This window comes from Lemur catta, chromosome 9, assembly GCF_020740605.2.
Source record: "Lemur catta isolate mLemCat1 chromosome 9, mLemCat1.pri, whole genome shotgun sequence".
Classification (NCBI taxonomy): Eukaryota; Metazoa; Chordata; class Mammalia; order Primates; family Lemuridae; genus Lemur; species Lemur catta.
Genome location: NC_059136.1, coordinates 101,942,168 through 101,957,771, shown reverse-complemented (window position 1 = coordinate 101,957,771; position 15,604 = coordinate 101,942,168). Strand labels below are relative to the sequence as shown.

Genomic DNA, 15,604 nt, shown 5'->3' with positions numbered 1-15,604 from the left:
ACAAGGATCTGAGGGTATTAATAATTATAAACTGTAATAGGTAGGATTTATAGATTTATAACAAACATGAAAATATTTTCAAATATTGTGTTTGCCTTTCATTTCCATTTTAAATATTATCTTTAAGAAATGATTCACGATTCAAGAATTAAGACCTGACCAAAAAACATGGGATTAAATTTTAGGAACTTTAGAGATTTTATTTGTACCTTTTTAATAAAAAACAAACTGAAAATATTCAAGATTGTGCTTTGGTAAGATTGTCCCTTGTGTTTAATTTACTATGTTTCTAGTGAGAACTAATTTACCACGATCGTATTGTGAATTATTCTACTGCTTTCCTATGGAGAACTAATCTAACAACCTCCTATTGAGAACTAATTTTCCATGTTTCTATAATGGTAGCCAGAGAAACGTATTTGAAGGTGAAAAATTATCTACCTTGCTTTTTATGTAGTTAACCTATATTTTTCTAAACAATTTTCACACATTTCTCACTTTCCTGAAGATGAGTAGTAGATGAGAAGTGAACTAAGCACTAGGGCTTGTGAAAATGGATATATATTTAAATAAACCACAGCATAAGGATTTTCTTTACCGCTTTGAGGACTTAGAGTGATAAGAAAGAACTCACTATTTTAATGTAAAACAAGTTTAAGTTGAATACCTTTCGAGCATAACTATTTACATTCTTCAATTGCTGCTTTAATTTCTATCCATGAGTAAGTGTAGTCTTTGCATAATTATAATCTAGTTTTGATATAATTTTGTGGGGCTTTTCCAGCTTATCATTTTTAGTGGCTGCTATAATTTTATATTATGCCTTCTTTCTTCACCTTCCAAATGGATAAATAGTTTCTAACACAAAGGAGGCCATCAGTGAATGAATGCATGCATTTGGGACATTTTGTCACATGTGGCTACCGGTTCGAAAGGGGAGATATAACTATGGGACTCAAAGTAGTTCAGTTTCTGACTTCCTCTAAACATGTTTATTGTACACTGATAAAGCACTTTTTACTTATTTATATAATGCCTGTTTTCCCACCTAGAATGTAAGTTTCATAACAGCAGGGATTTGCCCTTTTTTAGTCATTACATTATTCCTAGCCCTAAGTACAGGCACTTAAATAAATATTTGTTAAATTAGTTTAATAAATATTTGTTAGATTGAATTATCTAATTTTTCACTTATTAAAAATGTCTGCTTATAGGTAGATATATACGTAGACAGATAACGTGCACATCTCTTTTCTTTTTAATTATTTTCTTAGCGTAAAATCAGTAACAACAGAGACAGGATTATGAATGAACTTTTGGCTTAAAATATTGAATACGTTATATATTATATACATTATATGAATACATATAAATATATTACAAATATTTTACTCTATTTTTCTGTGACCTCTCCTTGGTGGTGTTTTAAATCTATCCTCCATTTATGTCTCTCACAATTTGGCATTTTAACTATGCTAATAAGCATTCGCATTTAGAGATGAATGAGATGCAGACTGTTAGGGCACTTACAGTCAATGAGAGATGTAGAAAAGTTGACTGAAGAAAGCACCGAAGAGGACCGTCACATGTCACATTAGATTGAGAGCAACCAGAAAGGTATGCCAGAGAAGGAGCTTTTGGATTCAAGGTGAAGGGTAAATAGGTACTAACCAATTGAAGATCTTTGGGAAAGAATGTGCTTTGTGGTTGCCAGAAGGCAGTAACCCTGTTGCTTGGGATATCTTTGATCACACAGTATTACAGAAGTCTAACTACTCATACTACAATTTTGCAGGAGGAGGGGGATTTTACATAATTAGGGAGAGATTTCTGTTTGCTTATTTTCATATAAAATAATCTAAATCTTAGAGAAGTTAAAGGGGCCCTGTAATGTATACTACTCCCTGTTTTATTAGATCTTAACCCATTCCATACCCTCAACAAAGGAGATCCCCGAAGGTAAGATGGTGAGACCTATCGGTGCCAAGGGTCAGCCCTATTCCTGAGGGCTATTTGTTTAATAGACATAGAGTAGAGCAATAGTTGTTTTAATGTATATTTTAAATTTTTTAGGGAAGTTAAAATTCTTGTTTACTGTTTGATTTCTCTTTTTGATATTTCTATCTGCCCAGTTAGGGATGTATAATACGGAGAAGTGTGACAAGCATTTAGATAAATGCTTTAAAGAATTACAGGTGCTTTTATAAAAGTATGTATACTGGAGACACAAAAAGATATAATTTTACTGTGGGAGGATCTTTCATAATTTCTATCATGCTCAAAATAATTATTGAGATATACATATTATTCTGCTAATACTTTTAATAATAGTAGGATTTGAAAACATTTTAAATCCTTTAATAGACTTCGATTTTGCTATGGTGTGAAGTGTAGGTTTGAATTCAATTACATGCTTATCCTAGTAACACTTTTTAACTGTTGATTCACTTCCCTTATATTTTGGTACATAGAATTTGCAGTATATTAATTTTTTACAAATAGTAGGGTCTATTCCTATGTTCCCTGTTGTGTTCTATTTTTCTCAATTTCTATTTTTGTTATATAGTATTCTGTTTTAACTATTGCCAATAATTTTTTTTTCTTATAACCGACTGAGGTAGGCCTATTCTATTTTTTCCAGCAGGAGAAGTAGATGAGTTACAGTTGTTCTAAAGGAAAGCAACTTTGGCTGAGAAAAAAAGATTAGCTCCAGCTTACTTAGCTAATTAGTGTGGAACCTGATTGAATCCAGACCTGTCTGACTTAAAGCCTGTGTTCTTACTGTTGTGCCCAGTGTCTTCCTGCTTTTCTCATGTAATTCTAGCTACAGTTACACGGGGTAGCTAGTAGTATTCTTGTCTTACAGTGAACTAAGCTGAAGACATGGAAGGCAGTTAGCTTATTTAAGGTTACTGAGCTAGTGGATGGAAGAGTTGGGATTTAAATTGAAGTTGTTTTGACTGTTGTGTAATAAAAAATATATCTGGTCTTTTTCCAGGTTTTTGGCACAGATCTTCAAAAATCCTTGGAATTTCTTGAGTGATAGGAGTGTCTTTGTTATGCTAATTAGGTGGGTCTCTAGATGGCTTCAAGTGAAGGCTGGTTACTAGCAAAACCAAGTATGTGACTGGGACTTCAGCCCCTAGACCTCTAGGGAGGCCATTGATTTAATCAATCACTCCTATGTAATAAGACTCAAAAGAAAAACTCTGCAAACTGAGGCTCAGTGGCTCTTCCTGGTTTTTGAACACACAGTGTTTCTGGAGGGTCCTGTACCCTGGCTCCGTGTCACACAGTCAGGAGAGGGCATAGAAGCTCTGTGACTGGGACCTGCCTAGGCCTCACCTTGTGTGTATCCTTTATATTAATGGTAAAACTGGTGGAAAGTGTAGTACTTTCCCTGAGTTCTATGAGTTTTTATAGTGAGTTATTGAACCTGAGCAGATTGTGGAAACCCCTGTGTTTCTAGCTTTTCAGCCTGTGGATACCTGGAACTTGGAATTGATACTGGAAGTGAGGGCAGTTTTGTGTGGAAGACTTTGCCCTTAACCTCTGGGGTCTGTGCTAACTCAGGTGATTAATGTCAGAATTGAATTGTAGTATATTCGGTTGGCATTAGAATAGTTGGAGTTGAAACAGTGTACTGATATGTAACCTTTTCCTGACATATTTGCATATATCATATATATTCTCACAGCAACTGTATTCCCTTTCCAGCTGTAAGATTTATGTCTTTTAACTCTCTCATAGCAGAAAAATTTCTGTGTAAGTAACTTAAAACCTATGGTAAAAATAATGCTTGTGTGTCTTTGGTTGCAGGTTAGGGCTTTTTTTAGAGGTACATAAACGTGTATTTTTTTTGTTTAAAAAATTCTTGTTCGGGGGGATGGAGGGGAGGGGAGGGGATGGGTGTATACCTACATGATGAGTGCGATGTGCACTGTCTGGGGAAGGGACACGCTTGAAGCTCAGACTCGGGGATGGGGGGGCATGGGCAATATATATAACCTGAACTTTTGTACCCCCATAATAAGCTGAAATAAAAAAATAAATAAATAAATAAATCCTTGTAACTAAATATTTCATACATTTAAATTAATAATAATAGGTTATTAAATACTAAGTTCCATTTACTATTCTACTTTCAAAATTTCTTTTTTTCAGTGTAAATAAAATGTTTCACTTTGTTGCAGGTAATTCTTATGCAAAGCAGAACTTTATATATCTACAGCTGCATCTTCATCCCCATGTTTGCTGCTAAATTTTACATTGTTGACACTAAGTTTTAGTTTCCAGAGCCATGAGTAACTTTTTTCCTCATTTGGGAACAACTTAAGGGAACATTCCTGTGTACATCCAGCAGCATTTTTCAAATTCCTTTAGTAAAGCTTCATTGCTGCCTGTGATCATTTCTTGTCACAGCATGGAGCAAGCAGCAGCACTGTCCCACTTAGCTTTCTCAGCAGTCCCTGTGGGGGTCTTCCCCTTCCCCTCTGCAGTCTCCTCCAGAACCACACAGAGCACGTTTCTGAGGGTGGTGTGTGCTGTGCTTTGGCTTCCTCTCTCATTGCCCAGATTCTCACCAATGTATTTGCTGCAGCTCGGCCTTTCATCTTAGCCTGTTTGTCCATTCTTCACCCTGTATTATGGTTTCTAATATCCCCAAAACGATATTTTATGTGAAATTTTGTATTTAAGGAAACTATTGTAGCAGTCTAACCATTCGAACTAAAATTTAGCATAATGAGGCAGATTTTGCCTAGTTTGGGAGACGTTTCTGTGTTGATTTTCACATAGAATCATCTGAATCTTAAAGAAGTGAAAGCCCGAGGACCCACAGTTGGTAAGAGGAGGACTTGCCAACCTGAGAGGAGGCCCTGCGCTGCTCCTCGCTGCAGCGTTTCTGCCCGGTGGTGTCTAGTCACCAAGGGAACAGGCAGATTCTCTTCCTCATGTTTCTGATCTGCGTTGTTTTGTACTTTGAAATTAGTCCTTACTTTACTTTACTTTATTTTGTTTTACTTTATTTTACTTTAATTATTTTATTTTTGAGACAGTCTCACTCTGTTGCCCCTGCAAGTGTGCAGTGGCATCATCATAGCTCACTACAAGCTCCAACTTCCTGGGCGCAAAGCAATCCTCCTGCCTCAGCCTCCCTAGTAGCTGGGACTATATAGGCTTGCACCTCCACGCCTGGCTAATTTTTTCTATTTTTGGTGGAGAGGGAGTCTTGCGCTTGATCAGGCTGTTCTTGAACTCCTGAGTTCAAGCAGTCCTCCCACCTTTGCCTCCCAGAGTGCCAGGATTACAGGTGTGAGCCACTGCATCTGGCCTCTAATTTTATATTTGCAAAGGTAGCTTTTAGTACACATTGTAAACTCCATTTCTTATTATTACCTTTCTTATGTATCTTGGTAATTAAATATTTACTTACCTTTAGTGCAGACACCTTTCTTTCTGATTTTAGGCTACACTGTACTAACATAGTAATTGTGGGGATTTTCTAAGCATATTCTTAAAACCAGACTGGTCATCTTTATGAGCAGACATTTCAGAATATATAAGTAATTTATAAAAATAAATCTCGCAGTTGCATCTGGGGTTCCACTGGATTGGAAATTATTAAAAGACACACATTCTCCAAGTTCATTATCTGGCTGTTCTAATTTTATTATACTAGTAAATTAATATTATGTTTAATTAAGTGATGTTATGTTTTTCATGTTAACTTTCCACTTAGGAAAAGTTTTGAAGATGGTAGCCTTGTTTTGTTCATTGATTAGATCTTTTTTTTTCTTTTAAATTACCTAATACATATTTTAGAATTTGAGGATATAGAGTACCTTTTCTGAGCTAATTTTCCTAAAAAAGCTTATTTGGAATATAAAAATCTGATGATGGTATTAAAATTAAGCAAATTAGGAAAAGAAAGGTTGCCTTATTGTCTCTACTATTTTTGACTGTAGGTGTGTGAAAGTTGGACTTTTTTGTGTTCAGGAAAAACTTTGCATCTCTTTAGTCTATGTTTGGATTTCTCTTTCACATTACTTAGCGTAGAGGTTGGCATGTGCCAAATGTTTACTTAGTCAATGAATTAGTGACGTGAAGGATGTGAAGCAGGTTCACTGTGCATTGGTTGCCAACTTGTCTGAGTCTAGTGAGACAGAATCCACAACAAGTTATATGAGGCAGGCTTATTACTTACAGATAGGCAGTGAGAGACAGAAGAATCCTAAGGACTTCTTGCTGGCCGGTCACCCAAGGCTCAGGAAAGCTGCCAAGGGTGGCTGGAGACTCATCTGTGTGTATCCCCTTTGCACCACAGCTAAGGGACCCTGAAAGCAGCCTTCCCAGGGTTTTATACCACGGGGGGCACAAGTCTGTTGGGCTAAAGTATTGAAGGACATCTCGTTTTGAGGGAAGGGGTGATTGGAACAGAGCTTGGGCTGCTCCAGCCAGTCCTTCCCTAGTTCAGGATGTTTCATTCCTAGCACAGTCTACAGTTGTTCTTGAGAACAACAAGGGAGAAAGGGGAGAGAACTGGGAGTCTAAGGCCACCTGGAGAACCTCCCTATGGAGGGGAAAAAGAAAATGCTTCTAGGACGTTCTTATGTATTTAACCTTCTGTATCAGACACTGTACTAGGTCATTTTATGTGTTTTGTTGGTTTTTTAAAAGTAACAATCCAATAAATTTGCTGTTATTGTAGTCTCCATTTTAAAGGATGAAATTTGTATGAAGAGGGATTAAGTAAATTATAACAAAAAGGATTTGCAGATTCCCAAGAAGAAGCTCTGAGCAGGAAAGGGATGTTTCATAGTATGAGTGCTAAGATTGATGGTTCTAAACCTTTTTTTTCCTTGACACATGTGAAAGGTGACATTTAATGTAATTTATGCGTCATACTCTCAGAGTCATATGCATTTCTGGTACTAGCTAATAATGTCATGTCTACCTTTTTTACCCAAGAAAGCCTGCTGACATGTAAGTGTGATGGGAATCTAACTTCTTAAATAAGGGGACAAATATAAACTGTGGTACTTTATCATTAATGACCATATCTTAAATCCCTTCACAGCCGTCGATCATAGCCCATATTATATTATGGTTATGGGAATGGCTGGCTTAAATGAAACTTTAATATAACATTTGAGAAACAACTTTTGTGTGACATAGTCCCCCCTTATCCACAGTTTTACTTTCTGAAGTTTCAGTTACCCATGGTCAACCTTGTTCTGAAAATATTAAATGGAAAATTACAGAGATAATGATTTGTAAGTTTTAAATTGCATGCTGTTCTGAGTAGCATGATGAAATCTCTCAGCGTCCCACTCCATCCCACCTGCGATGTGAGTTCTCCCTTTGTCCAGCTACCCACACGGTAGCTGTTTCCTGCCATGCATGAGTCACTTAGTAGCCCTTCTGTGTTCAGATCGACAGTCATGGTATCTCAGTGCTGTGTTCAAGCCACCCTTGTTTTACTTACTAATGGCCCCAAAGTGCAAGAGCAGTGATGCTGGCATTTTGTTATAATTGTTCTGTTTTATTATCAGTTATTGTTAATCTCTTACTGTGCCTAATTTGTAAATTAAACTTCATTATAGGTAGGTATGTATAGGAACAAACATAGTGTGTACAGCAATGCCTCCTTATCCACAGTTTTGCTTTCTGCAGTTTCAGTTACCTGCAGTCAATTATGGTCCCAAAATAGGTGAGTACAGTACAGTAAGATATTTTGAAATAGAGACTACATTAACATAGCTTTTATTATAGTATATTGTTATAATTGTTCTGTTTTATTATTAGTTGTTGTTAGTCTCTTACTATGCCAATTTATAAATTAAACTTTATCATAGGTATGTATGTATAGGAAGTATCATAGTGTATGTAGGGTTTGGTACTATCTGTGGTTTCAGGCATCCACTGAGGGTCTTGGGACATATGCTCTTGGATAAGGGGGGACTACTGTATTGATTCTTATTTTTAAGTCTCAAGTCTTAAAAGCAATATGGAGAAATGAGGTGATTTACAAAGGAAATTTTGAGTTGGGTTTTGAAGGCTGAGTGAGATTTCCTGAAGTAGAAAATGTGGTAAAGACATGGGGTGAAAGGTGTATTTAATTGTCATGGCAAGCTGGAGTGTGGAACTCTAGGGTGGGGAAGATGATAAGAGATGAAACTGTAATGGTGGCTTGGAGCAAGGCTGTGAAGGGACCTGAGGAGTGGATTTAAGTCTTGGGGAGTGGGCCAAGTGCAGCCACACTAGGCCATCAGTATTTATAGGTGGGTCTCAAACTCAGGTGGCTGTGCAGATCAGGCAGGTTGAGAGTATGAAGCAGGCTGATATTAGACAACCCAAAGTGGTGGGGGCTATGGGAAAATGGAGAGAATCTGTTCGTGGATACAGCAATGTTTCTAGCCACCTGTTGTCTTATAGAAACACTCGTATGGTGTCATCTAAACCTCTCATTCTCCGTTAGAAGTTAGGAATTTGGATTCATGTGAGTAATTTAATGATTAATGATTTGTTAAATATACCTGCTATTACAAACCTATCAGAACAGCTAAAAAACCAAAACACAAAAAACCCCAGAACTTGACAACACTGAGTGCTGTGAGAATGAGGAGTAACTGGAACTGTTATACATTGCTTGTGGGAAAACAGTTGGGCACTTTCTTATAAAATTGAGGATATATTTACCATATACGACTCAACACTCAGTTTTGGGTATTTACCCAGGTGAAGTGAAAACTTATCTTTTCACAAAAACCTGAGCATGAAAGTTACAAGCAACTTGTTCATAGTCATCTGAAACTGGAAACTCAGACCTTCAGTAGGTGAATGGATGCATTCACACAATACTGTACTCTCAGCAGTAAAAAGGAAAAAACTATTAATCCATGCAAAAAGTACAGTGAACCTTCAATGCATTTTGCTACTTGAAAGAAGCCAGAACCAAGTATGTTACAATTCTCTTGTGAGGGAAAACAGATCAGTGGTTAATAGGGGTTGGGGCAAGGAATTGACTGCCACGAGGCAGCGTGAATGAGTTTTGGGGGTGAGAGAACAGTATGGTGGCAGACTATGCATAACTCTATGCATTTGTCATAACCCATAGATGTCTAAACACCAAAGAGTGAATTTTACTCTATGCACATTTAAATAAACCAACTAAGTTGTTAGGGAAACCCAGGATATAATAATCTAGACTGTGGCAAATGATATAACCTCACTGAAGGGGATAAGGAAAAGGGAGCTGACCTAAGTAACTTTGGAAAACAGTGTTTGACTGGATTCTATAAAGCTAAAGACAAAAAGAGTGTACACAAACATTGTATTCAAGTTGATAAATTTATTTTTCACAGCTATATGGTTAGCAATTTTGAAACTACTATAATATACTGTATGTATATTATAATTGAATAAGTACATATATTTGACATTGTAGATATTGAAAACCAGAGGAGAAAGAAGTTACAGATAAGCCATGGGGATTGTTGGAATGAACCCTGTGGTGCTGGATTGGAGCTCAGTGTATCAGTAGGAAATTAGGTATTTTCTTTTCTTCTATACATACACACACACATATAGATAGACTCAAGAAATAGTATTAAATATGTGTGTGTATAATTTCCTATTGCTGTCCACTGAGGGGACCTAGAAGCAGTGAGAAATGACCACAACTAGTACATAGATGTTGGTTTCTAATACCATTTCCAACAGGGGAAGCAGGACTACTTAGCAAAATGGCAGACGCTATGGCCAAGGCAGAGAAAATACAAGATGAGCCTGGAGCACCAATTACCATCAGAAAATAAGGAAGAGTTCAAAACAAAGGGAGTGGATAATGTCCAAAGGCCATATCCAATCTGAAAGTGTTCTGAAAGGCCAAAGCTGAAACAACTTGAGCAATGAAATAACAATGATAATACTGGATTATAACTCAGAGAATGAAATAAATATCCACAAGTACATGCCAATATAGATATATGATTGAATATATCTATCTACATAGTAGAAAAAGAGCAACTTTTGCTTTTAGAAGAATTTACATTAAAAGGTGTAGAAAGAATGAGAGAAATAGAAAATCACGTGTAGACTACCACAGTAGTAGTATTGCTGAAGGCAAGATCTCTCAGTGAATGTTAAAATTAGTGGGCAAAACTTAATGTGAAACAGGATATTTGTATGACTTCACAGCATTTTCTCCAAAATATTTGGAGGGAAAAGTAGTAACTTTATGTGTTGAACCACGTCATACATCCTTTTAACCAAGTGATGAAATGTTGAAAATAATAAGGTATTGATATCATGTACTCCTGAGGGCACACCACCACACAATCCATAACTGCAGTCTAATTTAAATATTAGACAAACCCCAAATGAAAGACATTCTGCAGAGTACCCAAGTAAGATTCTGAAAGGTGCCAAATTCTGAAAGGCAAAGACAGACAGAAGAATTGTTACAGACGGGAAGAGACTTGGGGCATGGCAGCTAACTTCCAGATGGGAACCTGGGTTGGATGCTGAAACAGAAAAGCTGGAGATAACTGATTGAAGCCTTCAGTTTAATTAGAAGTATTATATCAATGTTAATTTTTTAGTTTTCCTAATTATACCATCATTATATAAGATGTTAACATTAGGGGAAGCTGGATGAAGGCTATGTAGAAATTCTCTATACTATCTTTGTAACTCTTCTGTGTCTAAAATTTCATCAGAGCAAAAAGTTAAAACATAGTCAGTCCTGCCGTTTTAAACACTTCCATCTCTTAACTGAAGTTGCCAGTCCCCTAATGTTCATGTTTGTTAAATGGGCACTAGAGGGTCCTTCAGAGCCCTGGGGTCCCAGGAGGACACCCTGAAACCCACTGCTGAAGATGTACAAATGTCTTCTCATATATACAGGTAGGGGTGTGTACAAAAGCAGGTAGTCTCATTTCTCTGTCATCCTGTGTAGGCAGAATAGTTTCTACAAGGAGCATCAGATGGTCTTTGCATTGAATTTTCACAATTCTAGTGTCAAGGCTGTCTGAATTGTTGAAGTGCTTCTGTTTAGAACTGTGGAATGCCATCAGCGAGCATATCTTAGTAAAATGTATAATATAAATGATGGTTTTATATGAAATGAACTGAGAGTGAACAGCGTGTTTTTATTTATTGGTTAGATGGTCATATCATAGAAATACATAGTAGAGATGACTTTTTAATTAACAGAAAAATTTTAAGCCCTGGCTGACTTCTAAACACAATATTGGTCCATATATTCATAGGTATCAGTTGATATCAAGATATTTATATTAGTTTTGACATTCATCTGAGTCAACCATATTTGGAAAAATAAATCTGATTAAAAAAAAGAGAAGCTTTTATTTGAGGGTAAGCCATATATATTTTAATTCTTTTTGTCCTTTTATGTTTGATGTTACTTATAACTTTTTGAACATAAGTTAAACAAAATTATATCATAATTTTGAGAGTAACTTTTAAAGTACAGCTGGCCCTCCTATCTGTGGGTTTTGCATGCATGGATTCAACCAACCACAGATAAAAATATTCAGAAAAGAGCAGTTCTATAAATTTCCAAAAAACAAAACTTAAATTCTTCATGTGCCAAGTACTACATTGATTCCATGCTAATGAAGTGATTTGTAGGCATTGTATTATTATAAGTAATCTAGAGGTGACTTAAAGTGCACAGGAGGATGTGCATAGGTTATATGCACATACTATAACATTTTATATCAGGGACTTGAGTATCCGTGGATTTTGGTATCCACGGGGGTCCTGGAACCAACCCTCCACAGATACCACAGATAATTTTGAAGGAATAGATGTTCAAAATCCTTTAAACATTTTACTATGTTGAAAAAAACACTTTGACTTCTTGTCTTCATGGGCTGTAAAAATATAAACATTAGAGTTAAAGGCTTTATTTCTGTTTGCTTTAGCCTAGACATTGGATATGTATTCTTACAGGATGAGAGATCTGATTTCTTTTAGCCATAGCAGTAAAAGTGATGAAGAATTAAGACTGAAAACTACAGGGTTTAAGGGTGAAAGGAAGGACTAAACATTTATCATTTTAGTAGTGGCATCTGCCAGAGTAGACTGCTGAATGTTTGTGATTTGGATCTTGTTCACTCTGTATATTCTAGGACTTGTGTAGGTTTTCCCCAGAGTTGTGAGGTGGCTGTAAACCGCTTTTGCTAGTGATGAGAATGAACTATTCTAACGCTATACCAAGGATGATGACATTTTGGGAGACCTGGAATTTAGAGAAAAGGAGGATGGTAAAAACTAGGGGAAATAAGTAGTGTTTTTTTCTGAAAGAAAGTATATACAGTCCCTGCATATTTCTATATGTATACCAGGTTTTGTTTTACTTGCCTTCTCATTTGCATGTTACCTTTGTGGCTGCATTAATGTAACCCGTACAGGAATGACATAGTTGTACTGCTTCTTACCTGCTCGAGCTGCATCGCGTGAGAGGGCTGAACTGTGGCCCATATTTTTCTCTAGGGCTTTCCACGGAAGTGAGTCAACACATTGTTTCTGGCTTTACTTGCCGTCCCTCCCTAATACATCGGCTTTGGGTGCCTTGGAATTTTCCAGGCACAGTGTTGGAGGAGTCCTAGCATAGAAGGAGGGCTGGAACGTGGGTTTAGTGTGCTTGGGAAAGGGTTGAAGTGATTATTCAAGGGAAGCATTGAACGTGACCAAAATGGATTGAGAATTAAAAAAAAAAACAAAACACCTGAAATAAATGTGTACCAAACATTGAAAATCCCTTATTATATTTAAGTATCTTTTATCATTGTATGTTAAAATTGATTTAAAATGTATACTGAGATACTTTTTAGTGTGTATTTCAACACTTTGTTTTGTGCTTGTGCCAAGAACACAGTGTTCTGTTAAGTCATTCAGTGACGAAGATTGTTGGCCTGTTGCCAGCCAGGGTCAAGTTCATTCAAAAAAGTTTCAGTGTAGATTCTGACTGGGTGAGGAATGTTCCTCTTGTCTTTGCATGTTAGGTGGGTCTGGAGAGTTAGTTGTTTTAAAATAAGCTTATTAATACTTCTGTTTTTTCAGGGTTAAGGTTTTTTTCTCTTTTAAGACTTCGTATACAAACAGTGCTATGATACTAGTATCACATTCTTGTCTACTTACTGACTTTCTATGTCTGATTTGGTAACAGCTTTCCTAACCATACCAGATTAGAATCTACCATATATCACATTGACTGAGCTATATGATTTAAGGTATTGCTTTATACCTTTAAAAAACACCATATATTCAGAAAGTGCTTTTCTCAGGCTCATGAGAATTAAAAAATTGAACAAAGTAGAAGTAAGAAAAACACAATGTTTGATAAGGAGTGTATACCTATGAAGATATGTCCATCTTTAAGTATTTTATTCATTCCTTCATTCCTTGGAATGAATAGTTCTTCCTCAGTTTCTTTCCTTTTTTTTCATTTACCTTCTTTGTTTTCCAGCCACAGAAATGCATTGACTCTTGTATTCAAAATTTAATGAGTATACAGAAAGGTAAAGATTAGAGCTAATTATGCCTCTCATTTGGTGCTTAGCAGTTTTGGCTGGAATATTTAAGTTGCGTATATGTGGATGAGTGGACAAACACATCATGTCTTCTAACTAGCTCAGCAGACCTTCAGAAGGTAACCTTTTTCCTGTTCATTGTGGTATTTAAACCAGGGCGATCAGTGTATATTGATATTGATGGAGGTTTGTTAGAGAAGGCTTGTCTTAGTGTCTATTGGAATATGTGATTTTTTTGTTTAATGTTTGGTAATGTGTCTTTTTGTGATTAATCATTATGTCTTTCTTATTCATTAATGCCTTTGTAGAATCTGATAGGCTTCCTGGCCCTCAGTTGCTCACCAGATACTTACAACCTGACTGATAAATGGGTAATTGTCATAGCTCAGACTGGAAATAATGGAGCATTTATGTCTAGGAACCTATTTTATGTCACAAAAAAATAAGTGAAGAAAATAAATCACAAATATATGCTTTCATAGACATATATTAAGTATTTAAACCTAAACACATTATCAAAAAGCTATATTATAACCATTCTTTTGGTGCATTTTTCTGCATGGGTTACGTTGGCTGGGCTACTTAAAATCAGAGTCCAGTGAAGTTTGAGTGCAAGAAACTTATTTTCCCATGATATATTCCTTTGGTAAAGATCCTCATTACCCTTCCAAGGACCTCTTCTGAATAGTATTAAATACTTTTTTTGTAGATTGGATATATATGAATTTCTTGGGAAACCTTTCATCTTAAATGCTGGGAGTAGTTTATTGCTTCCTCCCCTGCCCTCTGAGGCTCTATTGCAGTTGTCGGTTACCAGCTGGGTTTGGGTATCACATCATGACAGCACCTTCTCGCTGCCTTTGTGTCCTCTGTCATAGCTCCTGGTGATCATTGCCTTACTCACCTCTGTCTTCAAACAGACTGCAGGTTCCTTGAGGGCCAGGGTCATCACTGAGTGAGTGAGTGAATAAATGAGTATAGTAGACATGAGACATGTGGACAGATAGTGAGTGGCAAGGATTTTTTTAAAAAGTGTCAAAGAACCATATACTCATGAGCTAATGAGTTAAATGCCTATATATCTCTATGGTCAAAGTATAACTAGATATGACTCTTTAAACATTGAGTCCTCATGAAAATAGAATTGATGATATTAAACTTTTTGATTTGTATTTATTCCCTTAAATGTCTCTGCTTTTATAAGGCAGTTTCATTCCTGAAATGAGGGTGATGGGATGAAGTTAAGGGAGCATAATTTCTCTTTAGTGAAAACTCCCTCAGAGTGTTCGTCAGTATCGGAGCTTTCATGTCAGAGTTGAGAATACTTAACAAAATGTGTCTCCTGATACAATCAAGACTTTCAACCATGAAAAAAATTAAGTGGGGAAAAATTCTGCACTTAATTAGGAAAAATAACTAAAGAAATGAATGTGTAATGATCTCACGGTGTGGTCATTTGAAAACCTATTACCAGGATTTATATGATGATTCAATTTTTTTTTTTTTTTTTTTGAGACAGTCTCACTTTGTTGCCCGGGCTAGAGTGAGTGCCGTGGCGTCAGCCTAGCTCACAGCAACTTCAAACTCCTGGGCTCAAGGGATCCTCCTGCCTCAGCCTCCCGAGTAGCTGGGACTACGGGCATGTGCCACCATGCCCGGCTACGTTTTTCTATATAGATTTTTAGCTGTCCAAATCATCTCTCTATTTTTAGTAGAGACGGGGTCTCACTCTTGCTCAGGCTGGTCTCAAACTCCTGATCTCGAGCGATCCTCCCGCCTCGGCCTCCCAGAGTGCTAGGATTACAGGCGTGAGCCACCGCGCCCGGCTGATAATTCAATTTTAAGTAGACTGCTTGTTAACAAAGCTGACGTATCCCATGGGTTCAATATGTAGCTATGATTTGTATAACTTATATTTCCAGAAGAAATTTTAGTGGAAAACATTATTGCACAGACAGCACATTTGCAGTAGGCGGTAGTGGGGGTGGGGTGGGGTGGTAGTTTGCATCTGTTACCTTAAAGTAAGACCAGTATGAACATAA

The 15,604-nt window shown here is 36.7% G+C and overlaps 1 protein-coding gene across 4 annotated transcripts in view; it reads left to right on the top strand.

The window, feature by feature from the left end:
- The window catches only part of SPIDR (scaffold protein involved in DNA repair), a 415,406-nt gene that overhangs the window by 89,003 nt on the left and 310,799 nt on the right, over positions 1 to 15,604 (top strand). The window contains exon 1 of one of the 4 annotated variants that reach the window (XM_045561519.1): positions 13,662 to 13,681. The exons of the other annotated variants lie outside the window; for them this stretch is intronic. The gene's annotated coding sequence lies outside the window, so the exon portion shown is untranslated. Of the gene's footprint in view, positions 1 to 13,661; positions 13,682 to 15,604 lie in introns of those variants that run through there. 4 annotated transcript variants of the gene reach the window in all.